This window comes from Triticum dicoccoides, chromosome 5B (assembly GCF_002162155.2).
Source record: "Triticum dicoccoides isolate Atlit2015 ecotype Zavitan chromosome 5B, WEW_v2.0, whole genome shotgun sequence".
Classification (NCBI taxonomy): Eukaryota; Viridiplantae; Streptophyta; class Magnoliopsida; order Poales; family Poaceae; genus Triticum; species Triticum dicoccoides.
The window spans coordinates 407092815-407103858 of NC_041389.1; positions in this window are offsets into that span (position 1 = coordinate 407092815).

Sequence of the window (11044 nt, forward strand, 5' to 3'; positions counted from 1 at the left end):
GCTTCAGCTAGCAGTAGTAGTGAAGGAATTGCTTGATCGCTCGGGTTTAGTAACGCATAGCCTGTAGTGCAATCGCTCGGGTTCAGTTAGGCGATGCCTCACTCGGGTTTAGTTAGATCCCAACGCCTCGCACCCACATGTGTACGGTACGAGAGAAACTCGCATCGCTCGGTCCCCGACCACCCACCGTAACCGGGAACTCCCTGATATTTTCCTCGCCCTCGCTTCTACCATGGTTTTTTCCGTCATGCACGGCCCAACGAATGTCATGCAGCTGCGTCTCCGGCCCGCCTAGGACGAAAATCCCATTTTTTGTCATGATTTTTTGTCATAGAAGTAGGAGCCCACCACATCTATGATGATACTGGGTTTTGTCACAATTATCGTCATAGAAGTGTCATAAGTATGACATAATCTTTTTTCGTTTGGTCCAAAATGTCACGGATGTGTCTTTTTTTGTAGTGGTTAGACACAATTCTGCGGAGGATGATGTCGATAAGGATAGCGAGGAGTCACATGAATCAACAGAAAACAAGGACGGCAGTAGCAAGGATCGCAACAACGTGCAAGGAGGGAACGACAGTGGCCCCCAAGTTGATGAGGAAGAGGTAAACAAGGTCGATGCGCAGGAAAGTGAGGGAGCTGAAGATGACAAGACAGAGAAAGGTGATGAAGATGAGAATAGCGAGGACCAAGTCAAGAAGGGAAGCGGCAAGAAAAATGATGATAGAAATGGAGATGACAAGGACCACGGCGGAGGAACCAATACAGGAGGATGCAGTAGGACCAACAATTTTGATGGAGGTGAAGGAGGAGGAAGTTCAAGCAGCAACAGGGACGGCGACTCTGGATCAAATTTCTTTATCAAGCAGAATGACAACAAACAACAAGGAGGAGATGCTACAGAAACATTTTCCCTTATAGATCTTGTCAACATGGAGTTCAAGAAGCGGTGGGACCCCTTTCAAAAGGAACTTGAAGTGCCACAAGTGTTTGATGGGCGGAAACTTCAGTCATATGCGAGCACATTGTTCGATCAACTGTTGTTTCGCAAGGAGGAAAAAGAAACATCCATCAAATTCAATCTTGAGGAGTTATGCCCCCCCCCCCAAAAGACAGAATGAACTCATGGAAGCAATTTATGGAATAAATCTGCCGCAAGCAATTTGTAAGAAAGATTTACCCCCAATTGCACCAAGGAAGCAAAAGAGAGTGTCATTCAATCTGAATCCAAACCCTGAAGCAGCTGCAGAAAGGATGGGACCCAAGGCACTGACACCATCAAAACATAGTGGCCAAACTGAAAAAGTTCAACATGCAACTATGTTGGCTAACAAGGCAAGGCAAGCAAAATGTCAGGCAACTTACAGTGTTCAGAAGCCGATTTAGCAAGCCTGCAAACCTCACAATAATCATGTTGACAAGATTACCAAATCATCCTAGCCATTGACTTTGGCTGAGAATATCAAGCAAGCAAGTTCAATGGGGAAGTTTCCCACCACAGGAGTCAAGTTGCTTGATGAGAACCGACACCTTGACAGCTTTCTAGACTCTGGTACCAAACAAGAAGGCCAATTGGAGGTGTTGCCTAGGTCTGTTGTTAAGTTGCCTGCAAAGAGTCCTCAGGTTGCCACCGTGCAAAGGAATGATGCAAAACAACCAGTGCCTTTTGAGAAGTTGCCCAACATTGTTATTGATTTGCCTGCAAGGAGCCAGCAACCTGCCACTTCATACATGACTGGTGGAATAAAAATAGTGCTAGAGGAGAAGTTGCCTAATCCTGTTGCTGTTTTGGCTGCAAAGACCCCTCAGCTTGCCAATTTACGTACGATGGCTGGGAAACAAACAGTGCCAATGCCAAACCAAAACTTGCTGAATACTATTGTTGACTTGCCTGCAAGGAACCACCAGCCTGCCACTTCAGCTATGACCTGTAGAAAAAAAACAGTGGCAGAGGACAAGCTGCATAGCACTGAAGAGATGAATCCTGCAGTTACTGATGTAAGACATGTAGGACCAACAGCAAAGTTATTGAAGACTAATCTGAGTTTGCCTCCAACACACCTCCAAGGTGATGCAAACAAGGAGAACTGGCCACCGGTACCACACAAGCAGCAAACTATTGATATAGCCAAAATAAATGAAATTATAGACAAGTGTGTTGCTCCAACAAATGCTCCCATCCACATACCACCACAAAGAATAATTGAAGAGCCAGCCAACAAACTCAAGAGTAGAAGGGTGTCCGAGATGTGCGATGACTACTGCCCAGCTCCAAGTTTTGGAGTGATTTTTGATGAGTTGGAACCTGTCCTTGAGGAAGGAGATAAGGACATCAACAATTTGCATGAAGTTCTTAACATGCAAACAGAGGATATTGCAACAGCAAGCATAAAAGAAGTAATAAACCTTGACAATGATGTATGAGATCCAGAGGAACTCGAGGCAGCGTGTGCTAAAGAAGAGCGAAGGGGGAAAGAATCTGTTAATCATGCTATGTTCAGTACACCAGAGAAAGTCATCAATGAAACAAATGTGGGATCAGGTGGAAAGTTTTCTAGCAGTAGCAGTCCAGGGGAGGTAATTACCAATAAATTTGAGAGGAGGCTCATCAAGCCATCAACATCTTTGAGATCACCTTTCACGGGCATTGACAACAAAAAAGAATTCTATTGCAAACCCAAAGTCAACCATTTATATGCATCTGTTATATTGCATGCAAGGCGCAGTGCAGAAGAATCACCCGACACAGATATCAGGTATGTACCATCACCGTTTCCATCTTTGGTTTTTTCAGGCAGCTACAATACTCATGTATAGGCAAGTTTACTTTTTCATGCTTTATATTTATCCTGTGCAAATTTATTGTACAGCCCAAGACTCATCGAGTTCGATGGATACTTTGTAACTGTGAGCAAGCTCGCAGAGTCCATGAAGTGTGGTGGTTTTGTCATTTCGCATGTTTTCCAAGTTGTGTTACAGTCTATAATTTACAACTTGCCAGCAGACTCTAAGAAGGTTATCATGCCAATTAAATTCTTGGTAAGAGATGCACCCTACAATGTATTTTTTGCCCTTGTTTCCTTTTTTATGGTGATTTGTACTACATCAAATGGAAATTTCATCATTCGTTCCATTTTGTCTATCTGTTTTCTACAGATCAGGTTACAACAAATGATATGGAATACAAAAGAGATTACTGCCAGGTTTAACAAGTCAAATCACTTGGACTGAAAAGACATGGTGAGTACACTAATTTCATAGAATTTTGTCAAAACTTGCATCTTTTTTTTATTCAGACTACTTGCTTCAAATAGAAGTTAACAAGCTATGACTATTTTTGCCCTGTAATTACCTAAACCACTAGTTGCCTCATCATTTGCAAGTACTTGCCTCATCATCTTTCAAGTTCTTGCCTCAAATCTAGTTGCCAAGTTGTTTATCTTCTTTTTGTAGAAAGACAAGTCTACCTCAATTTTTTTATTCAAACTACTTGCTTCCAACTGTAATTGAAAATTTTAGAGAGCCATGGACTTAACCTTTTTTATTTGATGCACCTTGCTTCGGGAAAAACTTTGTAACATGAAACTTAAGAAAACCACAACTTGCCTGCTATGAAACATGTAGTTGCCTCAATTATAGCTGTAAGGTGCCTGCTATTTTTTGGTTTGAAGTACCTGAACCACTAGTTGCCTCATCAATTACAAGTTCTTGCATCATCATCTTGCAAGTTCTTGCCTCAAATCTAGTTGCCAAGTAGTTTATGTTATTTTTGTAGAATGACAAATCTAGCTCAATTTTTTAGAGAGCCATAGACTTAAACTTTTTTATTCGATGCACCTTGCTTCAGGAAAAACTTTGTAACATGAAACTTAGGAAAACCACAACTTGCCTGCTATGAAACATGTAGTTGCCTCAATTATAGCTGCAAATTGCCTGATTTTTTTTGTTTGAATTACCTGAACCACTAGTTGCCTCATCAATTACAAGTACTTGCCTCGTCATCTTGCAAGTTCTTGCCTCAAATCTAGTTGCCAAGTTGCTTATGTTCTTTTCGTAGAATGACAAGTCTATTTCAATTTTTTAGAGAGCCACAGACTTAACCTTTTTTATTCGATGCACCTTGCTTCAGGAAAAACTTTGTAGCATGAAACTTAGGAAAGCCACAACTTGCCTACTATGAAACATGTAGTTGCCTCCATTATAGCTAGTTTTTCCCAATAATTGTCCCTTTTATAGGACCAAAAGTTGCCTCCCTTTTCCCAAGTACTCCATGTAACCGTATGTACCAAGTTGTATGACCACTAGTTTGTTCCAGTTTATTTTTTCTCAACATATAGTTTAGAAACGATGCCTACATTCTTTTTGAAAAACACAAGTACCCTCCTTTTTTCCAGTGGTTACTACTAGTACTAGTTACTGCTGTGTGTGGCACACATTTCACATGTTGCCTATTTTTCAGAGGATGACAAGATGCCCAGTTTTATCAGAACTACTTGCTTCAACTGAAATTGCCTAGTTGCTTTTTACAAAGAAAAGTGGTTGCCCTCTTTCTTTCCGAGTACTTTCTTGTAAAATGGCCTCATATATTTTACAAGCATCTCATATTGTTTTTCTGGAAATGTTTTTCTCTCCAGATTATGTTTCCTATCTTAGAGAACATTGATGCAGAAAAACCAATAACGGGGAATCATTATTGGGTGTTCAATTTGAACATAAGATACAAGAGGTTTGAAGTCCTTGATTCTTGGAGGACACTAGATAATCTTGTCTTGGAAAAGAACGCTAGGTTGGTAGCAACAACTGTTCGTAATTTATGGGAGCATCATTATGGCCACTCATGTGTTGTGCTAGATAAGTATCCCCTAGTCAACATCGATGTCCCGAGGCAGAACAATGAGTAAGCAACTTTTCCCAATATCAAGTATTCAAAAAACATTTTTTACTTATTTGCATTTTCTTAAACAAGCTTTTTTTCTGTGTGTTACAAACAACACTGACTGTGGCATTTACGGGCTGACGAACACCAACAAATGGGTTGCTAGGGCTATTCCAAAATACGAACCAAGTGATATTCCAAATATTAGGAAGCAACTGACGAGCATCTGGGTCTCAGATATTCACAACAAAGCTCCTTGGAAGGAAATCCTGGAACTACCGTAGGTATGTTCACCACACCTTCCTTTTTTTGCATTCATTCAGTGAGTTTTGCTATTTTGAATAGCGAGTACCTAAGGGAACATAGTTCATCAACTTGGCCAAAGTTGGAAGGCAAGAAATAGTTTGAAACTAGACAACTAATTTAAGAAGAGGAGGCAAGTAGTTATAGAAATACTGGCAAATAGTGCCTCTGTTTTGCGCAAATGTACCCAACTACTACTTGCTTAAGAAAGGGAAATAAACCTATATATGGTCACAGCAAGGACAATAAAAATCCACACAAAGTATCAACCACACCACAATTTAGCTCTAAGTTGCCCAATTTGTCAATACAGTTTCATGAGCTTTTCTCATTGAACAGTGACAGAAAATTTTCAGATTGTTTTTCACTCCATCCTCATTTGGCTCCCATTTTTTCGCTTCCTTCTTTGGCCTTCACACCAACCTTTCCTTGCAGCTCGCTGCATTGTGGTCAAAAGAACCACAGAAACTACATTTGTTCTTCCTTTTGGGGTGTAGTTCCAACGCTAATTCAATTTGTTTAGACTTCGCTCTCCCTTTTGTGTTGGACTTCGGTGGGTCCCTTGGAATAGGTGGAGTAGGTGCAGAACCACCAGGGGTGTCAGGCAGCAGTGGAACAGGAGCACCTGAGCCTCTAGCACCCTCTAGCGGCGGCGGCAGCAGCGGAGCACCAGTAGTTGTTTGCGCATTCCCACTACGAGCTGGAGCAGGTGCACGCACCGAAAATGATGGTGGCTGAGGAGGAGGAGCAGTAGTTGTTTCAGGCTGAGTGCGTCTGGCACGCGTAGCCGCTGGAGGTTTCTTTTTCTTGGTCAATTTTAGGCGTGGAAGCTCTGTCCGAGATGCACGCATATGCTTCTTCAGAACTTTTGCAGCAACATCAGATGCACAGGCAACTTTGGCCAAGCTTGCAAAATTCATCTGCATGTTCATATGTCGCATTTGCCTCTTTGACAAAGGGGGCATTTCATCTGCTTGTTCTTGGATAGCGGGGGGCGCATCAGGAACTGCTAGGGGAGTCCACCTCCAAAGAATGCATTGCGCTGGTATTTCATCCACTCCAAGGTGGGTAAATACCTTCAAGATATGGCAGCAGAGGATACCATCTCTGTCCATCTTGCAGCACTCACAAGTGTAGTTGCCTGCATCACTTTCAACCGACACAAAGTAGTTCCTATCCCCATATTTAGCAACCCATTCTTGATTAGGTTCAAGCTCATATAAATGTGCACCCTGGGGGCGTACATTGTACCTCCCAATCATTTCAAACTCGTTACAAAACTTTTTGTACAAGTCTCTAGTGTATGTTTCATACGCCTGCTTCTCAATGGGAAAAGGTGAGCACAAATCAGTTTGCAAGTGATCTGTCCTATAATCTTGTGCACCCTCCCGGACAAGCACATGTGTTTGAATCTTCTCATACTGCTTCGCAAAGTTTAGGGTAGAGCCATGTGGGTTCACATATCGCTTCAGGACGGCATTGAACCCCTCGCTTCTTTGTGTCGATTGCAGGAATGGGAAGAACCGGTGCTTGAAGTAGCACGGCACCCATGTTGCATGGTACTCATAGAGTTTGTCAAAGTGTGTGCCAATAGCAACCTGATATTTCATCATTAGAGCGGCCCAATTTGCCTCAAATTCTTCCGGTGTGAAGCTAAAGTCTATACATTTGTTGAAACCCTTTGACAATCCAGGGTTCCTGCCCAACATCGACCCGAGCTTCTCTTGAGATTTTTTCATGATGTGCCAACGACATCGCCGATGCACACTTGTAGGGAAAATGTTCTTAATTGATTCAGCCATTGCAATATCTTGGTCAGTTATGATGTTGTCAGCTGCTCGACCATTCATTGCTTCAAGAAATGCCCCAAACAACCAATCGAAGCTTGTTTCCAACTCTTGCCTAACAAACCCACACCCCAATATGATCGAAGGTCCATGGCAATTGATACCAATGAATGGCGCAAATGGCATGTTATACATGTTTGTCATGTATGTTGTGTCAAAAGAGACGCAATCATGATAAGCCTCAGCATACGCCCTACATGCTGCTCCATCAACCCAGAACATATTAACAACCCTATCCTCCTCATCATATTTGACCTTGTAGAAACAATCAGGGTCATTTTATTGTTGATCCTTGAAATATGCAACTGTCTCAATCATATCTCCCTCTTTTGTGTCAAACTTATTCAAGCCTGATTTCAGATTTGATATTGCTTTAGTTGTGTAAGGCACAATTAACTCCAAACCATAAACTTCAGACATGATGTTCATCATACGACCTGCAAGAAAAGGCAGCCACAAAAAAATCAGGCTTGAATGCACAAGTTGCTCAAGTTGCATACACAACTTGCTTGACCTACAACTGTTAGGTTATCTATGTAGTAGAACCACAAGTTGCATACACAACTTGCTTGACCTACAACTGTCAGGTTGCCTATCTAGTAGAATCACATGTTGCTCAAGTTGCATACACAACTTGCTTGACCTATAATTGTCAGGTTGCCTGCATTTTTTGTTTGCGACTAGTTGTTGCAGCTGTGCTTTCCAAGTTTTCTATATATTAGAATCAGAAGTTGCTCAAGTTTGCCTACATGTCTTGCTTGAACCTGTAGTTGTCAGGTTGCCTGTATTTTTTAGAAACCTATAGGGGGTTTTTCTTCTTTACTAGTACAAAACAATACCTATAACTATAAATTTCCAAGTTCTCAAGGTGACTATGTTGGAGCACTAAAACAAGTGTAGTAAATGCAGAGTGTATTTTCATGAAATGTAAACGCAGATTTTGAATGATAATGTAGTAATGCAGAATGTATTTTTGGAAAGTGCACACATCTGTGGTCAAATTACAATTATGAAGATTTTTCAGGAATAGTTTCTCTTCTGGAGGGATCCCTTGGTGCGATCGAAGGTACTTAGTTAGTGATGGCTTATCAACCAATGCATGATTGTGTTCAACAATAAAGAAAACCACCTCTCACCGACCATCCTTTAGCTTCACAACCATCCTTGCTCTGCACCCTATCTGCATTATTGTATCTCGCTTTCTTTTCTTGGACTTTTTTTCTGCACTCATCATCAAGGAACACAATCTCATCATCTGCACCATCTTCTGCATATCCATTAATATCTTCAAACATCTAGGGCAGGGACAGTTTCGCACCTCCATCATCAGCTTTTGGTTTTCGGAACTTGTTGCAAACAAATTGTTGCTTCTCCAACACACCAGTAATCATGGATTTCCTAGAAGTGTTCATCTTGATTGAAAACCCAAGTCGGAGAGCGTAGGCATTGTAGTGTTCTTGAGCACACTCGAGAGTATCAAACCTCATGCCTATGAAAGGCTCTCTTGGTTGGGACCAAGCTTCATCATCATTATCATTTCCCACAACTCCTTGTCCAATAGTTCCACCTGTTTCAGCAGACATTGTTTTGTCATCAAAAGTGTCGCCTTCTTTTTGCATAACTTCTTCAGGCGCAGCAGGAGCATGTTGGGTACTCATGGGATTAGGTGATTCCCCTACAACCTCATTGTAGTCTCCACCAGGTTGTGGGGCATTAGGCTATGTGAAGGGGTCTTCAACTCCAACCCCACCCGTAAAACGCACTTCAGAGTGACCATATCATCAGGCAATTCGTTTAAGTCAATCATCGCCAAACTTTTTCACAAAAAAGGCAAATAATGATTTTCCAGGCAACTAATAACAAAAATGAAGGCAACTCTAGAAGCAAATGTACAATACAGATTTCACGAAATAATGAATGTTCATTTTCTGGCTTGCATTAATATCCTTCAATGTCCTTCATTCTCCAACAGTGACTCTTTTAATGTTTTTCTGTTTTTATCCTTTGTTCTTTATCAGGAAATGCGAAAAGGCGGAGACATGGCTTATGATTCTTCATTTTCTTCGTCTCTGCTGAAGTTACAGTGGCAGATATATCTTCACTTGCAAATGTACAATATGAAGAAGGCAGAAGAATACTATGTAGTTTTTCTTTTTTCGTTAGCATTTTGTGGTGGCGTGGACCATATGTGATATGTGTTTCGAACATGTGTGCTTGGACATAGCTTTGTATGACTCGTTTGTAGAACATCCTTTTACTTGTTCACTTGCCTAATGTCTCATAGCTTTTTTGCTTCATTTCTGCCAAAGTCCTATCAGGGTTGCCACAGGTTTTGTATACAGGGTTTACAATGCCTAAGTACCATTTTTTATTGGTAGTAGGGTTATGAAGCTGGGAAAGAAGTCCAAAAGAAGGCAACTTATTAGGTACTTCTTCTACCTATCTCTTGTTCTACATATCTTTCTGCATTAATGAATAAAGAAGTTTTATTTTTACAGCACTTGCCTGCAGTAGAACAGGACTTGCCTACATTGTATTACAGTACTTGCCCACATTTTTTATATCACAATACTTGCCTACAAATAGGACATGACTTGCCTGCATTATACTTCGTCCGACCCGAAATACTTGCCAGAGAAATGGATATATCTAGACGTATACTAGTATAGATACATCCAATTTTATCCATCTCTCCAACAAGCATTTGGGACGGAAGGAGTACACTACTTGCATACATCGCACTTTTCTCTATGTTTACATATATCAAATTTTGTACTTTGTATGCAATCTGTAGGAAACTGTACACTACTTGCTTATATACATAAGCTTTTTTTGCGTAGGGCGTGCATCCAATTTGAACTTGCATACAAACTGTCGGAAATTTGCTTCTCTAAAATTTATTCTACTAGCCTTCTACATAGCAAAAAACCTGACTAGAACATAGCTTTTCTACCATTATGTATATTTTCATAGTTTTTCTAACCAAGTCCCGTGTTGTTGACGCAAACAGGATCTGCCTGGTGATCTGATCAAGTTGCCTACCCCCCTATACATGAAATTTAATAGGTGATCTTCAACATTTCACAATGTCCAAAAGAAGGCATCTTATTAGGTACTACTATCTGTTCTTCTACCTATCTTTTCTGCATTACTGAATTAAGAAGTTATATATTTTTACAGCAGTTGCCTGCAGTAGAACAGGACTTGCCTGCATTACATTACAGTACTTGCCCAAAATTTTATATTACAGTACTTGCCTCGAAAGGGAACATGACTTGCCTACATTTTTTAGAAACAACTTTGCATTGTACATAGCAAATAACCTAGCTAGATCCTAGCTCCTCTACAGTTATGTTTTTTCGATACACTTCTTAACCAATCATGTGCTGTTGAGGCGCAAAAGAACCTCAATTTTCAATCTAATCAACTTGCCTACCCCCTCCCATAGATGAAACTTTGTCATAACATCTTCAAAAATGTAACAATGTTATTGCCTACATTTTGCATCATGAACTTGCCTGACTAACACAACACACCCTGAAAATTCATGGGAAACTAGGAGGGGGTGGCTGGGTATGTTAAACAAAACCTGCTTAGAAAATCTTTTTTAGAGTTGCCTCCCCTATACATAAACTTGCCTGAGAGTTGAAAATGACAAAGTCTTGTTAGCTAAAACACACTATCTGCTTGAAATTAACAATGTTAATGCATAGGTTGCAACATCAATTTGGCTGGCAAGAAACTAGTGTAATTTCATACTGCCCAACAAATGTTGTGTTGTTAGGGGGAAAACAGAACCTGCTTTGCAGCTTGTCTACAATTATATGCATGCTCCTCTTTTGTCCCTATGTTCTTCCAATTTTAACCCAACAAACCATGCGACTTTGCAGATGTATTTTTTGACTTGCTAACCCTGTGCATGGAACTTGTGTACAATTCTATGCATCCTCCTTTTTTCTTCCTGCAGCAATGGGGGAGGCCACGAGGGAAAGGAAGAAGATTTTTAGATACCACC